Raw genomic sequence first — 19,467 nt, forward strand, 5'->3', positions numbered from 1 at the left:
GGGGCCGTGCCCACGCCGGGAGCAATCGGGAAGAGGAGCGCGACTCCGTGCGAAAGGAGCCCTTAATCCCTTCCATTCTCCCACCCGCGAGAATGGAAGGAATTAAGAAAAACAACCTAAGTATTACTCGTAATCATTAGAGAAATACCAAATAATCAACAGTAAGGAGGCGCGGGGATGCCCGCCCGGCGGCCCGGCCCGTGCGGTGGTGGCCGGGCTCCTTCCCGCTCCGACAGCGCCACCTATCGGCCCGCGGCCGCACGGCCACTCCCCCGGGCACGCGTGCGGGGCTGCTGCATGCCCGCGTAGCGCCCGCGCTGCACGCCATAGACACAAACACACGCACATCACATCACACCAAGCATCGATAACTCAGGAAAACTAAAGCCAAAGAAAAAAACCCACTTCGGGTGGTTAGAGGGCAAGACCTCCGGTCCCTCGCGTATCGCAGGTGCTGCTCTCAGTGGGAAGCTGAAGGCACCCAATAATCACCTTAAGGCCAAATATAGCACTTGCGTAGCTACATCATCCACCCCAGATTACTGCCCGCGCCGGCATCTGCAGCGACTGCTGCTCTGAGATTGGCACAAATGATAAGTGAATTATCACTATCCTGCTGCAGGACATCATGCATGCACCTTCATTGGCACATGTAAAAATAGAGCAGTGGCTGCATTCTAAGATGATTGCTGCTGCTGCCACAATGATTGATCATTATGAAATAAGTGGAATGATGCCATTTAATAATGACAGCAAAATGACATCATCCTCGGGCTAAATTAACAACAAACAACACTGCCCCCTTCTAATCTATATTAAAAAATCCTCACGAACGAGAGAGATACGATTCTCAGTCCCATCCCCACTTAAAGGCATTAACCATATTCCATTAACTTCAGATAGCTTTCAGCAAATTCCTTCCTTTATTTTTAGCTGCCTACAAGCCTGAGCTGTGATTCAACAAAGCTGTCAGCTGCGCAAGCAGGACTGTGTACCCACACGCATGTTCTGCTTGTCCCACCCCACAGAAAAGGCAGCCTCAAGTGTCCCTTTATGGCTGGGAAAAGCAGCAAGCTCTCAAATCAGCCAGGCAACAGCAAACACAACACGTGCTGCCTCCATCCCAAACATCTGGTGGGGAGGAGAAGCAAGACAGCACTGAGAGAATCATAGAATATCCCAATTTGGGATACTGGGACCCACGAGGACCAATCAACCCAACTCCTGGCTGCACATGGAATCACTCAAAACTGAAACCCTATGTCTCTTTGAACTCTGGCACTCGGGGCTGTGTCCACTGCCCTATGCAGCCTGTTCCATGTCCATTGCCCTCTGGGGCAGAACTTTTCCCTAACCCCTCCAAAGACTCCTCCAAACTCCCCTTTCTCCTTACCTGTTCAGCGATTTGCCTCCTGTCCTGCCATCCCACCATGATATCAGCACACACTGCACTATGTTGCACACACACTGCTGCCATTTGGACTCGCTTGCTAACCCACAGCATCAGAAGAGAGGCAGGGAGGTGACCGTGGTGTCACCCAAAGCCTTCTCACCATCTCCAACGCCTCACTCAGGGACACGAGGCAGCATTTTAGACACAGACTCCCACAGGCTGCCCCTGCTCCTTCAGCAGAGCTCCTGTCCCACGCACAGCCAGGCCACCCTGACGCACATCCCAGGGCACACACTGACAGACGTGTGCTCAACAGAGCACTCAGCAAGGAGCCCATAGGCACACTTCAGAAAGAAACTAACTGCTCACACTGAAACATGCCACAGCCAAAGATTTTCTTCTTTCTTAGCAAACTTCACCACTCGCAGTGTTTTAGCTCTGTTGCTCCCATTAAGTTACTTCCTCTTGTCTCAATTTAATCACGCTAAGCACTCCATGTGAAGTGCTTTTCATTGTAAGCAGATAATGAGGTGCAGCACAGAACTACTTTGTCTCTACACAGCTCTGCTTTGGCACAACCTGGGTGCTCATTACAAAGCGCTTTACCTTGCAAGTACCTTATCAATGGATGCTTCCTTCAAGTGCCACCTCTGAACATCCCATGCAAGCGCCTCCTGCACTCCAACTGCACCTCATCTTCAAATTATGCCACAGAAACCACACCAGTAATCACACAAGCAATGCCATCACAACACACATTCATCTTACGCTACACAGACAGGCTGACATCCTGCAGACTGCAGCTTTCAGCTAAAGCAACAGAAAAACTCATAAGGTTAAATTACTCAAGAGAAGACCACATTAATTAGATTCTGCAGGACAGTAAATGACAAAGCAGTATTCTGCTGTAATATTCAACGATTCAAAGCTTTGTGTTAGCAGCAACCCCTTCAGTATTAAACTTTCAGAAACTGCTCAAAGTAGCAACTTGGAGGACAGGCTGGCTGCAGTTAAAATCAAGGGTTATTTATCTCAATAGGCCATGACATTTTCCCCATTTCAGTGAGGATAAAAGAGTGAAGAAGCTGCACAGAAAGGTTTTCCCCTCAGTAAGTCAGATTTTTTTTTTTTTGAACACTAAGGACCATGAAAAAAAAGCAAAAACATTCAAAGAGTCTAAATTAAGAACACAAAATCTCAGCCAGCTTCCTCTTCCAGCCTCCAACTTGCAGCTATGATTTTTCTTTAACGACATCAAGCCGAGGAGAACTTACTGCTCAGCCCCAATGGCCAACAGATACTTTATCTTCTGGTTTGACTTCTGCAGATTGCTATATTCATCTCTCTAAACAAAACAGCACTGAGTACTAAGCAGTTCTTTCACTTTTCCAACTGTTTTTTCTCCCACAAAGCGATAAAGATATTTGCATCTATTAGTTTCTAAGGAAGTTGGTTTTACACCTAAGGAAAAAAACACCAAAAGGGGGGAAAGCTACGCAGGATCTTCTGCTAGTAAAGTGATGTACTCCATGTGTGCTTGCTTTGTTTTGTTGTTGCCTGATGTGCAAGCAAAGCTAAATAAATATTCAGAGGAAAGAATACATATGCCCCACTGGGATTCTGGAAATAACCCGGCAGCATCTCTGATTGCAGTACACACACAGAGGCATCCTGCTGTGCACGCCGCATGGGAGGCAGCGGGGTGCATTCAGAAGCAAGGAGAAAGCCATAGAAGATCAAAAGATGAACAAGGAGTGGCGCTCACTTGGCTCCTCTGAGGATATCATCTTTCTTTTTGACAGGGAACTAATTGCAAAGTCAAACCCAGTTGTCTTAATGGGAGAAGTATAATGAAACTACTCATTTTAATGTTGGCGAAATAAAATATAAGGTTTGTATTATACTTGGATATAGACAGAGAATCCGCTCCTACTGCTCAGAGAGCACTCTGCAAGAAAATATGATCCACCTTACAGCAACTCTGGTGCTGGGAGAGGGACTTGGGATATTTTATGAGCTCACCCACAGATAACTTACTAGCAGCACAGCTGGGATAAGGGCTGTGTCCCATATACATCCAGTGGGTTCTGTTTCATTGTCTCAGAATCAAGCAAGGTTTATCACAATCCAAATCATGAAACTGGAGTCAGTTGCTACTCACCACCTATCTTTCACAAAGTACATGTCTGCAAGAACACACAGTCTGGGAATCACAGGCTTCACTAACTGTGTAATCCAAGCTTAAAATGACAAAGTGTAAAATATTTGCTTTAACTAGAAGCCCTCCTTAGTCCTGCTCTTGACCAGAGACTGCAGCAGAAATACACCCACCACTCCAGCACCTTACAAGTCTAAATATCTAGGAACTGTTTCTCCCACCACCAAAAAAGCTGCACACAACCTCACACCTCGCTGCTGCAATCCTTTCAACGGCAGAGAAGAAAAATATTTTGTGCTGTAAAGCAGCATACACGGGAAAGTCAGAAAATGTCACAATTTTAGGTTTCACTACTACAGCAAGTGGTTTGGCAGTGACACAAGGAGTGCTTGGAAAGCCCAAGTTCTCCATGCTTAACAGCCAGTAAGGGCTGGCTGGGGAATGGCCAGGTCCCCAGGACAGTGTGACATCCCCTGACCCCAGCTGGCACAGCATGCTGCGATTTCATCACCACCTTCAAAACCATCCTATTTCACCTGGGACTGAGAAGTGACACTGTATTGTGTTTGTCTGTTTTTAAAGTCACCTGGTCACAGCCAAGTCACATCTGCTGGAGCACCTGCTGGTGCTGCGCGGAGGGGGGGGCACAGACCTTATTCCTTCCACCTCCCTTGTCCCTAAGCCTTCTAAAGCCTGTGTCCCTTACACTTTTTTTTTTTTAATACCACTAATCCTTTCCTTCCTCTTTCTTCCACCTCCTGGCCTTTTTTTTTTTTTCTAATTATGCCCTCTGAAGCTATATTGGAAATCCTGAACAAGTTAATAATTCAGTCACGCTCATCAAGAAGTTATTTGGCCTAACAGCCAGCACATACTTCTCACAGAACACTGTTTTTCCTTTGATGGTGACACTTCAACTCAATACTTGAAACCAAGCCCATATTTCACACAGAGATATCTTATGATACCTTCTGGAGACCAAAGTTAGTTGTAGGGATGATTACAGTTCTTCCTGCAACTTGCACACTGACAGACTTGTATCTTCAGAAATCATGTGTGGAAGAAAAGGTGAATTCAATGCTGCTTTTCTTCCTCAGCAGATACACGGATAGGGCTTCTCTCCAGATGTCCAACACTCCCACAACTTCAGTCTCTGGTGTGCTCATACCTGAATGGAAATTTTCATTTACAGGAACCAAAAACCAAGTACCTCCACCCATTCAGGAGGCAGGAGAGAATTCCCACAAACATGCAAGAAATATCAGCTTTACTGTGCAGTGCAGTGCAGCCTGAAGTCTTGCTCTCCTCATCAATCACTGAGTCGGGCACCTGATGAACGATGCCTTTTTCCTGCCCAGCCCATGCTTTTGTTTTCCCTTCCTGTGGGAATGAGGACAAGAAGAACTGAGTGCTGAGGATCAGGGTGCACAGCTACAGCCAGCACAGGGAAAGTGCTCCGGGCACACCTTCAGGGGCTCAGAAGCACAAGTCCCACTGATTCACAACTGCAAGAAACCTCACGGTACTTCCATTTCAGTTTTCCGTGCTTAAGGAAGAAATTTTGAAGCAATACCGATTTAGAAGAATGCAAAATACCTGCAAGACCTGAACGAAGTGAAGACAGATAAATAAGTTTTTTGATCCAACCTGACTTTGCCTTGGGGCTGCTCACTCTATCGCAGCATTTCTTCCCTGCGGTTCTGTCCCATGTGTACCAAAAAGGAGCCAGAACACAGATGTGCAAGCTCAGCATATCTTGAATTTGCCCCTGTAGCCCCCTTCCAGGCCAGAGAGTGCAAGAAGCTGGCACAGATCCACGTCACCTGCAGAACAAAGCCTGTAGAACACACAGACCTCACTTTCCTTCAGCTGGGGGCTCAGCATCCCCCAGTACCCTACAGCTACACCAGAGGAACAGAGGGATTTCCTACAAAGCTCTCAGTTTACAGACTGGAAGATGGAGACCTGTGGAAGCACCCTGAGCACTAACATTTAGCCACCCTTGAGCCAGACATTCTGCAGACAGCAGAAGATAATCTTTTAATACACAACTTGCGAAGGAAAGATTACAGCATATTATTTCATGCATATTCAACACCTGGGTAATCGTCTTTGGCTGAGTTTATGAATGGTGTCCTGCTTATGAAGCAGTCCACTCCATTCCCTCAACACTGCTGACGACACTTTTCTGGTATATACCTGCCTAAAGTATACTTTGTAAGCTATCTGAAGAGCCTTTTGCAAAAAGCAAGGTCTGAATTCCTTCCTATACAGCACCAGGCATGAAGCAATTACATAATCCTCCAGAAACCAGTCACTGAGATGACACCTTGAATCTTTATGGCTGAAAAAACAAACCTCCAAACAAAAACCCCACGAAAACAAAACCAACTCCAGCATCAGAAGGGTGAGATGAGCAACCCATGTAGTCATGCATGAGAGTCCAAAACAGCTCCCGGATCCAATTTCCTCAATCTCATGCACCACTCGAGCCCTGCAAGGTGCAGAGCAGGGGAATTCCTCTGTCTCTTCCCTACTGCTGCCCAACGCTGGAGGCTCTGGGTGGGCAAAAGGATCCATCAATCAGTATGTTGAGTACAAGCAGGCACGACAAGTTACAAACAAAAATATTTGTAAGTGAATGTTTGAGTCACAGGGCAGCACTGGTGCAGCTGAGTAGGCTCCCGTCTTCAGTTCATTTGCCAAAACCTGTTTCTCAGCTCTGTTTCTGCAGAGCTCAGCATTCTGAAACATGCCACTGAAGAAGAATCACTGAAATGAATCAGAGATTGGAGTTGAGGTAACTGACTTACACCAATGGACAGAAAGATGTCAGTGTGCCTGAAACAATCCTGGGAAGGACTGAGATCTGGTTCAGGTAGAGGGAACAATTTCCTTTAAACAGAGAAGTTTAAGGGGCTGTCAGATCTTTGGGTTTATGCTTATGTATTAGAGGGCATCCACTTAGTATCTGTCTCATGGTGAATTAAAGCCTTCCTTCTAAAACCAGTAGGAAGGACCAGCCCAGAAGCATGGTGGGATTTCTATCCAGTGTATGCGACAGGGCCTATCACCACAAAGCCTGAATGCCCTTCACTGAGGTACACTTCAAACAAACTGAAGATCCTCAAGTCCAGACAATAGCAATTGAAATATAACAGTACAAGACATACTGAAGCTTTTCATCCTGCCTTCAGGGTTTTTTTTGTATGTACTGCAACCAAGCCAACACCTTAGCAAACCCAGTCATTGGCTCCTGCACTCAGCATTCCCTTCATCCAAAAACCACCGAGTGTTGCACCCTGAGAACTCAAAATAAGACCTGGGATTCACTGTTCTTTCTTAGCAAGATGTACACAACTTCAGCCTCCCAGAAGTTGCTGCGCGTAACTTGGAGAAGGCCAAATGCTTCCTTGGATTTGGCCTACACATTCAGTAGGGTCAGTCTAGGAAGGAAAATAACTGTACTTGGCAATATTAGCCAAGAACAACTGCAAAAGTGGTTAGGGAGTTTTTCCTTCATTTGCAACCAATGTTGACAGTCATAGTCTTAACTCAAAAAAAACAATCAGAGTGCCTCTGCAAGAGAAATAAAGTCAACAACACCATGAGAAGCAAACAGGAAATGGCTTGCTGAAAAATAACAGAGCATCCAAACTCCCTGTATGAAGCCAGCATGCTTCAGAGGTGTCACAGCATACTGCTATCTCTATCAGTGAAAATTAGGTAAAGCACTTCAACAACACAGCAAAGCTAAAAACAAAACAAAACATCACACCCCTCTATTCCACCCTATAGAATCACACAATGGCCAGGGTTGAAAAGGACCACAGTTGACCACATAGTTTCAACCCCCCTGCCATGGGTAGGGTGGCCAACCGCTAGACCAGGCTGCCCAGAGCCACATCCAGCCTGGTCATCACGTTTTCACTACGTGCTGTGTGATACAATGACTTCTGGTAGGAAACCACCTTCCCAGTACTACATTTCTCGTTCTGTAACACAGGGACAGTTTGTGAGTGCACACACGCGTTGCTCAAATATAAAAGACTCGTCATTATTTTCAACTGCTATTATAAAAGATTTCCATTACACTGGTTCCACAGGCATCCAGATGAATTAATGTAGCATAGCTGAACATTCATTTGAAAGCTCATGCGTATTTTCACAAACTGTCAGCCACAGTACAGTATTAAAACTTAAAAAGAAGGCTTTCCAAGGTATGAATCTCTTTTTTTTTTTTTAAGGCAGCACTCACAGGGGAAAACCATTCTCTGCAGGCACTCACACAAACAGCGTGACACGGCGAAACGCATTAACTATCCCAAGGTGTGGCATAACAAGAGCACCAGTGCGGAGGTCTGAAGCTACGAGGAACACATTCTGTGTTTCCTCCCACCACAGGCTGTTTGCCTTTTGTGCACACAACTGTGCAATGTGCAAAGTGAGGTATTTCGTCCCGCAAAATGTATTTTAAATCAGCAGCGTAAAGCAGCCCTTCCCATTCACCGAGTTGCATGATATTTCTTTTAAATGTTAGAAAGGCATCAGATCAAAATAAAACATGCACTGCACATTTCATTACGTGCAAAAGAAGGTTAACAAATGTCAGCTTCAGAAGAGCAAGCTGCATTTCATCACCTTTCCAAGCATTTAAGAAGGCTGGCAACTAAACTTAGAGTATGTGACAGTAAAGATATTTCAAGGCTGGTAAATAAGTAAGCCACTCTGTATGGCACAGTACTCTCAGCCATTAATGTAGTTGGAAATGGTTTTAACAAGTGCCAAACTTGTTAAAGTCTGAACTTAAAGTCTAAACTAAAGTTTAGAAGCATTTCTACGTACTTGCTCAAAGAAGATTGCTTAAGAAACCACTGAAACAATAAAAGAGACAAGTAAACCAAGCATCTAAAAACATCATAAATACCTCTTTAGGTGTTGCTGCAGTTCCAAGAATAACACCTTCATGGTTATTCTGCCACAGCCCCGTTTCTGGAGAAATGTCACTTTCATTGATGTATCTATTTAGTACCTGCTGATTAGCTTTCCCAGAGCCACAGCCTGAAGAAATACCTTTCAATCCTTGGCAGCCATGAGATTAGCATTAGCATTCCACTATTAACCGCGAGTGCTGAGCTCTGCAGCACTTTCAAGAATCACAAAGCCTTGCCCGTTAAAGATTATCCACCTGCTTCTATTCAAAGTTGGCACAGTTTAATAGCGCTTGGTCACGATCAACAAAAACAAGAAGGGCAAATGGTGACGACACCGCAGCTCTCAAGATCATGTGATTTTGTTACATAAAGCATCAAGAGCGATTAAAATCTTCTCGATTAGGTTTTCACATCTCAGAGCAACGCATCTGCTTGCAGCAGTGCCAATTTCTCTAACGCAGCCAGCTCCCACGTTCCGTAAAGCAGACGGTAATTGCTACAGGTTGCTAACACTGCTTAGAGAAAGAGCTGAGCTACACTATTTCTCAAAGATCCAGCACTTAATGACAACTGTAATCAGTCACGGAACTAACAGTACTGGGTCAGCCCCTCCAAAAAAATGTGTTACCCAGGCAAATCCCAGCCCTGCTGCTATCACCACAAGCACTATGGATGACAACTGCAGACACGATGCGACTGAGCCTTCTGCAGACCGCATTAAGACGACTCATCAGTTGGGCCAAGCTGTGTATCGCTTCAACACGCAACTGAATCACAGGTTTAAAGAATGGCCCAGGTTGGAAAGGACCTCAAAAATTCATGGATCTCCAATCCCGCTGCCACACGCAGGGCCACAAACTCCCACATTTAATACTAGACCAGGCTGCCCAGGGCCCCATCCAACCTGGCCTTGAACACCTCCAGGGACGGGGCATCCACAACCTCAGGTTGACATCCAGCACCTCACCACTCTCATAGTAAAGAACTTCCCCCTGACATCCAACCTAAATCTCCCCTCCCTCAACTTAAAACCATTTCCCCTTTGTCCTGCTGTTATCAACTCTTTGAAAGAGTTGACTCCCCTCCTGTTTGTAGGTATCCTGTTCAATACCCTTTAGGTACTGAAAGGCTGCAATGAGGTCACCCCACAGCCTTCCCTTCTCCAGGCTGAACGAGCACAGCTCCCTCAGCCTGTCTTCGTAGGGGAGGTGCTCCAGTCCCCTGATCATCTCTGTATCCCTCCTCTGAACCTTCTCCAACAGCTTTCTCTACTGAGTGCTCCAGACCTGGACACAACTGAATACTGTATATTCCTCCTCACAGAAACACACCGCCATAAGGAATGTCAGTGCCTTCTAGCACAAATGTAACACCAAGCTGACTACAAACTTACTTGCACACCTACCACCATCTAACCCTGATTCATAGTCATAGAATCCTAAGAGCTGGAAGGGACCTCTGAAAGCCATCCAGTCCAACTCCCCTGCACTGAACAGGGACATTTAGCATTCTCCATCCTCTGTCACAGTGAGAGCTTGTGCTGAAAACAAGTTTACTGCCAGAAATTACCCTCCGCAAAGAGGTCACAGGCTACTGAAGGCACGACAGCAAGAACCCCCATAGCACAGGGACAGCGGGCATTGATTACACACCTCAATCAGATGGAAGTCACAAAAATGGAGGAAATCAAACCTGGGCCAGAAATCAAACCTAGCAAGTGTTACTTGGGCTCACCTCTGATTGCTAAATCAATATCAGATGCGTTTCCAGTATGTTTGTCTCGTCAGACTAAATTGCAAACAAACTAAAAAGAAAGACCAAGCAAATCGGCTCAGGGCATGGCTATCTGTTACTTAGCTGCCTTTCTGCTTTGCCTTGTTGTGACACTGAAGAGATGACTGATGGCAACAGAGCCAGGTATTACATGATAAAAACAAAACCTTGCCCAGCTCAGGGGAGGGAACGACAGGAAGGGGGAAGCCCAACCCAACCTATCTGCACCAACAAAACCAGCCATCACGTAAAGGCAGTATTTTGGCTAGGAACCAGAAAGGAAGCAAATCAACAGAAATAACATCTCGGTCTGGCCAGAAGGGGGATTAGCTGCTTGTTCCCAAAGCCGAGAGGGAGCTCAGATAAGTTAAACTGGCATCAGAGCTGTCGTGTGAAACAGTGCAGAATATTTCTAATTGGTCTTCCCAGAACCTGGTAAGCCTTGCTTGTAAGGACAGGGCATCATGTTTCTTTCAAAGCATGCCAAGCAAATTGAAACAGGCAAGTCACACTTCAAAATATTTGTTTTTCTCTCATTTACACCAAGTCTGTCTCCCTCACCACAGCACTTAGATGGGAACAACCAAGGCAAACTTGAGCTTCCTCCCTGCATTCCCACCAAAACTCGATTTGGTAGGGTCAGTCAGATTGCAGGGCATTGTACCTCGATCCCTAGAGAAGCAGCAATAAGGTATAAAGGCACTACCAAGATGCTCCTTGCTTTGAAAGCACAAATATACCTTCAAAAGCTTCAAATGAAAACATGCTACAAGTGCATAAAAAAAGAGATGGAATAATTTTTAGAAGTAGCAGGACTTTCAGCAGTAAACTGGAAACAAAGGAGTCAACAATGATTGACATCAACAACTATGAGGATGAGAAAGTCTGACTCAGGATTGTTGAATTACTTCAAAAATCAAGATGAAGTGTTTCTTTCTTTAATGAGCTGAAACATCAAGCTGAATAGAACAGAATAATAGGATTGTTCAAGTTCAAAGGGATCCTTGAAGGTCCTCTAGTCCAATTCCCTGCAATAAACAGCTAGATCAGGTTGCTCAGAGCCCACTCCAGTCTGATGCTGAGTGCCTCCAGGGATAGTACTAAGAACCACAGTTTAGTGGGCAATGTTGGTGGCAGGTGCACGATTGGACTAGATAATCTTAGGGGTCTTTTCCAGCTTTAATGACTCTATGGAGCATCCATCACATCTCTGAGCAATTATCCTACAGCCTCCATTCCCAATTCCATGACCCACACAGCTTAGGGTAGGATTGCCATCAGTGGCAGGCAGGCTTGGCTGAAGCCATGCCCCACAGAACTGCATCAAGACCCAAAGGCTTCAGATTTCAAGCTGCCCTTCTCACAAACTTCAACACTCTTCTTGCCATCTGTGCTGCCTGCATTCCTCTCTCTAAAGTTGCACTGTTGATACCAGCAAGGAAGACAGCCCATCTCTATAAGCACTGTGGTCACAGATGTTCTTCAGAATGTCTAAACAAAGAAACACACATTACAAGTATGTTGGCATGGAAAAGAGATGAACGCAGTGTTCTTAGCCTTTTTCTTGAATGGTCTCTGCTTCTCCCTTTCCTATTCCAAGATGCTTTTTTTTTGAACAGGAGCTCCATCATCCTAGGGCTACACCAAGACCACTACAAACCAGGTCCAGTAAGTTATGCACATCTCACCTAGACACTGCTTAGCTCCTCTGCAGCTCTGACTCAAACCTGGGTTTCCTCAGTAGCCAGAAGGAACACGACATGTTACCTCTGAAAAATCCATTTTTCAGAGACCAACCTTTACGTGCTAAATATAATTCATGAAATATAAACAGCCATATGTACTATCAACTAATGCCTACACAAATAAAAGGATACCGCAAATGTTATCTTTTCATCCTCCTCCTCCTCGTGAGCTTATGTTAAAATTTGCTCTGATTGTTAAAAGTCACTGCAGAGTCAGTTTGAAAAAAGGTGAAAAATAGATGTTAGATACACATGTAAAGATACAGATTTTTATATATAGATAATGTATCTTTATATAGATATAATATATGCACACATATGATGCAGGACTACTGAATAAATTCAGCTGCTTTGTCCAGCAGAAAGGCAGCTGTGCTGCTGGGCTCACAAAGAGGAGTCACAGGCAGCTCCAGCAATGCTGCGTGCCTTCCCTCATGCTTCAGCCCTGTTTGTGCTGACAACTTCGCAGTACAGCAGCACTCACAAGGCTCCATTTGACACTAATTCTCCAGTTCTTACAAACAAAATTGTTTCTTCATTCCCGATCCAAAAGCACAAATTCATCATCCCAAGGCATCACCCTTTTTATTCGGGGCGTTTGTGACCCAAAGGAGTTTTATCGGTTCGATTCATCACCTCCACGAAAAATAGCAAAGGATTTGCTTTGTCAGTTACTGGACTGAGACCAAATTAAATTTTAAAACATAACTGCTTCAGAAGGAGGTATTCCAATAACTGATTTCTCTTGCAATCGTTCCCATAAATTTCCCGACTCTGGTTACACAACTAATTAAAAATATTGCTCAGTTACGTGGAGATCAACAACTTACAGGTAATAGAAACCACAAAAAAAATTGTAAGTCAACTGGATTAACTAAGTGATGGAACATTTTTACTGCTTTGAAAAATAGCCTCTAGCTGCAACCGAAAAAAAAAGCCCAAAGTACAAGGATCTTCTTTCTTCTCCTGTCACATTCAAGAATTCAGCACCAAGCTATGCTTTCCTTCCTTTGTCCTGAACCATTCTGGCTGTTATATAAAGTGACAGATTGCGCACAGATGAATTATCACTGTGGGTACACCAGGATGTCAGATATGGATAAGTTTTAGCATTTAATGAAACAAAAAACAACAAGATTTCATGCGTGATCGCATCAGGGTACCTAGCCTCCCCCCAGTAGCTGCAATACCCAAAGGGGAGGAGGCAGAGCACTTCAAGGTATTTCGCTTGCAGTACTCAACAGTTTTGCTTTAAAAAAAAAAAGAAAGAAAATACAGCAGCTTCAGTTTGGATTCAACCTAAGTGAATTAATCTGGCCTTCAGCCAGCAACATTTACCGTTTCTGTCAGTCTGAATGAAGTTCAGCACTCAGGCACCGATCCCTGCGCGTGTCACACATCAGTGAGCTAGCTGCCCCACGCCAGGGAGTAAACACTGCAGGTTTGGTTTATCTTCCATGCACCAGGAGTGCTTTGAGAGAGCCCCGATGATCCAGACTTTACCAAAGGAAAATGCAAAACTAACTAGCTAACAGCCAGATAATCTTTACACTGCAGCACTACAGTTAAAATATATATATTAGTTTTGATATGAAACAGTAAAGTAAGGAGGAATTTCAAATTCTGATGTGAACACTGATGCTTGCTCAAGCAGAACGTACACCTAACAAAGCATTCCAGCTCTTCTCAAAGTTTTAAAATTACAAACCTACAATCCTTAATATATTTGAGAGTGTTAATGATTATAAAAACAGTGATGGAAGACTGATAGAAGCCACTACTTAGGATCTCTGAAGTCTGTTGCGATTACAACAGTTTCCAAAGAACACTATTTTAGAAGCTAGAAAAACACAACACAATGAACTTGCAGTGCTTGCTGTTGTAAGAGGTGTTCTAGATACCATTTGCATTACAATTTATGCATTTTTTATGCTTGGTTCCCACTACACACCTCAATCAATTCTCATGGTGCACTTTGGCACAGTGCGTTCCGCAAGGCTGCTCAGCAGAGACAGCAGCACACAAACAAACCTGACTTCAGAAAACATTCATTAGTACCCAGCAGTGAAAAGATGCACGCAGAAATACCAAGGGAAATGAAGCTGATGAGAAGAACTGAAAAAGCACAAGAGGCTGTACATTGGCACTGAAGTGAAAGACAAGCGTGTGGATGCCAAGTTTGGGCAGTGCCTCGTTTCAAATGCCAGCAGCAACATTCATGGCTGCACCTTTGCTACCCTCGCGTTTCGAGCTGATGTTTTAAACTGCAGTTAGAGACTTATTTCAATTCACAACTAAGCAGCCTTTCCCCCCCAAAGAACTGTGTCTTTGGCTACTAACATCCCAGTTGTGGATCTCAGCAATAGTCTTTTAACTCCTTGATAGCTACCAAGTGATAAGGTAAGGCTTTAAGTTGAAGACGAGCATTACAATAGCACAGAATTAATCTGCTCTGCTAGGCATGCTTGATATTTTTATCAAACCCCATCTACCCCAGGAGATCAGCTGTCCCTGGCACCCGTGAAACTCAAGCCAGCAGCATCTCTGATTAACAAGGACCATGATTAACAGACTGACACAGCACTTTCTGCTGCAGGGGATAGTCAATTTATTTGGCATGTTACATCAGCTGAATACAAAACCAATAATGAAGGATTTATGGATACCGGCTAGGCTGGAGTAGGCAATCCCCCAACAAAATGTGCATGTTTGCTTTTTGATCTATGAGGAAGCAAACGTTGGATCTCAGTACCCAAAACATTCACAGCCTCTAACCCAGGTGCATCACTAGATGTGAGCTAGTGGTAACCAATGACAAATGTTCCTGGATGCCAGGAGGTTCGTGAAATCAGATTTGACATTACTTGAGCACTTGGTAGAACTCACAGCACCACTGCTTTCCCTTTCCTTCAGACCCTGCTCAGACAGCAGTTCAGGCCCAAACTGCTGAGGCTCTGGGATGTTGGCAACACATTTTCAAGAAGCCAACCTTACAAAGGCCAAGCAGTGCAGCATCACCTCCGAGCCACAACAACAGGCACAAGTTCCTGTAGCAGTAATCCCCCTCCAGTACAGCAAGCTTCAGAGTGACCTCTGATATTCCCAAGAAGTTGCTGATACCAGAGGGGGGGATCTCTGTCATGCTGCCTTCACAGGCTGGGAGCTGTTAGTAGCCTCTCCTCACAGCTCTACCATCCTGATCCTTCCTCATTTAGGGCAGAGGCTCTGCAAGGTGCGACGCAGCTAAAATAAGCTCACAAAACAAGCTGCCTAAACCAGAGTTAAGTGCTGCCTTTCACCTCCAGGAACCCATGCAGCAGCAGTGCAGGTGTTGCAGTCAGGCTTTCCTACAGCACAACCAAAGCACCACACGAAGGAAGAAGGGTGTAACTCACTGCTGAAACAGAAACTCTGAAAATCTCTCTAAGCAGGTAAATAACAGCTATGACTTTAGTGCAAACACAGGAGTTGGACTCGAAGATCCTCATGGGTCCCTTCCCATTTGGGGTAATCTGTGATTCTATGGAGGTCATTCTGGGGAGCTGAATGCATGAAGATTTGCAAGGGTATTACTGTATCTCACAGAGGATGAGAGATTATATGCACTACTATGAATGAGACTGCAAAATGAAAGGTTGCATTTATGAAGAAATTAAATATTAAGTAATAGTACAATAGAAAAACACAGATGAGAAAAACATGCCAATGAACTAAAGAAAGACGTAACAACGAGACAAGGAAATAGAAATAAAAAGGCAACTGGAAGCAGAGAAGGAATAGGGAGAAAATGTAGACAGAGAAAATAGCAAGGAGAGCAAGGCATTAAAGACAGAAGGGTCAGGAACTGTATGTGGGAGTGAAGAGGATAAAGGAATTACGGGCTAAAAATACCCAAAAGAAAGGTAACAGGGGATGTTATTTTTCAGTACATTTAATACAACAGCAGGAAAAAAAAAATAGAACACTTCTGAAAACTCCAGATTTTTCTGGGAAAGGCAAAATATAGGAAAGGAAGGATTAAGAAACTAAATCTACGATAAGCGGTTGCCAAAGCCCTGCAATTTCCCTTGGCAGAGCAGGGCTTCAATTCATTACCCAGCACCATGACATCACTGTCTTACAGTGAGAGCTAAACAGAAACACAAGTATGCTACTCTGTCGCCCTTCTCTAAGTGAGCAGGAACATGGAAGCCTGCTATGACTCCTCAGTTCATGCTCCAATCCTAAAAACTCACTTCAGCCATTATACTTCTGATACCTCAGGTTATGTCAGCCAGGATCGCTCTGCTTATCCCACCAGAAAGGGCTCATGCTTGCACAGCCCATCCCAAAATGCTTCACAGAGCTCTGCCCAAGCTGTCCAGCACTGCACAGCCACACACATAAACCCTTCCCACAGCCTATTTTGGCAGCCTGGAGGTGCAGGTCAGCCCCACACCAGCAGACCTGGCCTTAACACTCCTTCAGTGGAGGCGGCTTACAGAGGGCAGCAATTAGAAGTTAAAAGCCAGCCTACACTTGTCTTTTCACAATCACAACCCATTTAGGCACAGCAAGCAGGAGGATTTTCAAGAGAACAGCACTGTGTGAGCTCCACATAATACAGCATCATCTTAATTCCACGGGGTGGGAGGGAGAGAGCAGGCGTTTCCATGGGGAGGCAAGACAAAAAAACACAAAGCTTACAAACACATCTGCATTCTGGTTTAAGTTAATGATGGCTATCACTTTATAACACTCAACAAAAGTAAAGCCTGACGTAAGGATTATATGTTCTAAACACATTCCAAAAGCCTCCGTGCTTCTGGCTTCTGAATATCAATTTATCAAGTTCTAAGGACTGAGAGTTCTTATTTCCAAGTTTATTATTTTCTCCTTCGCTGAACTGCTCCATATCCCATTCAGCATCTGCAGTGATCCCTGTAGGTACACACATACAGACCCAAGGCCAAGAAGCAATCTGCTCAGGCATTCATGTCAACAAGCTTCCCATTGACAGAAGCTGAACTCCGTGTTTTAGTAAGAGACAAGAACACAGCTAACAAGACAAGTTAAATAACATTCTTTTCCTCTCACTCTATCAATGTATTGCGCTATTGTATTTCTCAATGGGCTCGAATTTGTTGCATATGAAAGCTTCTCCTGCTGAGGTGTTCTTGCTTTCTCCTTTGTACTGGATCCAATGGCAAAACTAGCCTACCAAAAGTACTTTGTGCTACGTACCACGTGGATGGGACAGCAGCAAAGGCAGAAATGAGGCTGACAGAGGGAAAGAGCAAACACAAACATTATTCATTCCAGGCAGGTTTGGTTTCCTCTTCCTCACACTTACACCATCGATACTGTCAGGGTAAAGTCTTCCAGAGCACATCAGATGTTTCTGAAAGGAGGGGGCGAGGGAAGGAAGTTAGAAAGAGGAAAAAGAAAAGCAGGTAAGGAAGGAAACATTCAGGGCATCTCCCTGACTAATCTTCTCTTCTAAGGATGCTCATCATGGCAGGGGGATTGCCCTTTCCCAGTCTGCAGCTAAATGCATGCGACATCTGATTAAAGATTCATTGCACACTGCCAAGCAGCAGGTATGCTCAGTAAATATCGGTATCAACAGACTAATATTTACGTATGTCAGAAGATTATCAGGACAGTTAAGAGCCACATTCCAAAGAAGGTAAGTAGAAAAATCGGCAGAAGGAACAGCAGAAGAGAGCAAAAACAAGATTATAATCAAAGCTGCCATATTAACAGAAACAAAGCAGTAAGTATGAGTAAAATTAAGCCTGCTGACTATTTCAAGGTTATTTGACAAGTGACTGAATCATCTCTGCCTTCCCACACAAAGACATATTGACATTAATATTATCCAATTTTTTTTTTTTTTTTTTACTAAAAGTCCACACTTTTTTTATTTTTTTATTTTTTTTTAACTGCTACACTGTCTGGTCCATCTAAAGGACCCCTTTAAGAACATAGTTTAGTGGGCATGGTGGTGATGGGCTCACAGACTGGATGATCTTAGAGGTCTTTTCCAACCTTAAGAGTTCTGTGATTTGTCAAGATCATAAAATCATGGAATGGCCTGGGTTGAAAAGGACCACAATGATCATCCAGTTTCAACCCCCTGCTGTGTGCAGGGTCACCAACCAGCAGACCAGGCTGCCCAGAGCCACATCCAGCCTGGCCTTGACTGCCTCCAGGGATGGGGCATCCACAGCCTCCTTGGGCAACCTGTTCCAGTGCGTCACCACCCTCTGGGTGGAAAACTTCCTCCTAATATCTAACCTGAACCTCCCCTGTCTCAGTTTAAAACCATTCCCCCTTGTCCTATCAAGGACAAGACAATCCCATAGTTAAAAGAAAAAAGTCTGCTTTCAATATTACTGAAGTAAATTAATACACTGATAGCAGTGTTTCCCAAAGCTTACTTCAGCACAGGCAAGGTCAGATGTCCAGAGCACTGAGCCCAGCCTGAGGCACTTGTCCCTGCTGTTCTCCTCACTAGACATGGAAGCAGCCCAATAAAAAGAAAACCTCCCCTTGTATAAAGCAGCTCCCCCCTCATTGTCCAGTATAATTCAAACTCTGAACGGGAAGCTCTTAAACTAACACCAAAAAAATAAAATCAATGGATAAAATGAAACCTCTAATAGGCAAAGCCATCAGGCACAGTACCTAATGGTGCTCTGCAAGGTAACTAAGGATGATGCCCTTTTTGGGAAGGAGCTGAGTCACACCTTTGCTGTTCCTCTGCTTTGTTCTCCTGGCTGTCAGCCCATCCTCTTCTTCTCCACTCTCTTCTCTATGTCCTTTCTCCCCCATTTTGTGGTTGGCACTTACTGAATTTCCCAGGTGTTCCCTCCTACCCCAGGAGACATTCAGCAGTCACCTTGCTACCATGAAGGAAGCAAAAGGCAAAGAGAAGAGGGGAGGGCAATGGATACCAAGCATGCATAAATCACTTGAGTTGCTGATAAGTCCTGAGCATGGAGAAAAATTTTGTTGTGTGTGTTTTTGTTGTTGTTGTTTTTAAACACAACCACTGCGTGAAGGGCTGAGGCACAGAGCCTGCAAGAACAGATCCATTTCACTCTTAAAAAAGCCAAAGGTAACAAGAGAAGGAGAAAACAAAAATAATTCCTTGTTATCCTAAGTCCAAAGCCATTACAGGCTCAGATTTTTTTACACTCAACTCAACAGCAGTCTCAGATGCTCCAAGAAGTGCTCTAAAGAGTTGGATACTGTTCTTTTAAAGACCCAGACCTTTGCTAAATCAAGTAGCAAAAAGTATTTGAAGAAACTACCTTGTAGTCCTTGTTCTGTTTCATAATTAGTCTCAATTATTTCCTTGCCAAACCCAAATTAAGAGGAAATTAGATAGCCTTCAGTCAAAAACTGCTGCTGATGTGTTTAAAAGAAAGCTTCTTCTAGAACTAAATGCCATTCCATAAAACCCATTCTCACTGTTCT

At 44.3% G+C, this 19,467-nt stretch overlaps 1 protein-coding gene across 2 annotated transcripts in view; it reads right to left on the bottom strand.

Moving 5' to 3' along the window:
• TSC22D1 (TSC22 domain family member 1) overlaps positions 1-19,467 on the bottom strand; it is an 80,099-nt gene that overhangs the window by 2,571 nt on the left and 58,061 nt on the right. The window lies entirely within an intron of this gene.

This window comes from Centrocercus urophasianus, unplaced genomic scaffold, assembly GCF_019232065.1.
Source record: "Centrocercus urophasianus isolate 14NV4802_14NV808 unplaced genomic scaffold, USGS_Curo_1.0 seq_9, whole genome shotgun sequence".
Lineage (NCBI taxonomy): Eukaryota > Metazoa > Chordata > Aves > Galliformes > Phasianidae > Centrocercus > Centrocercus urophasianus.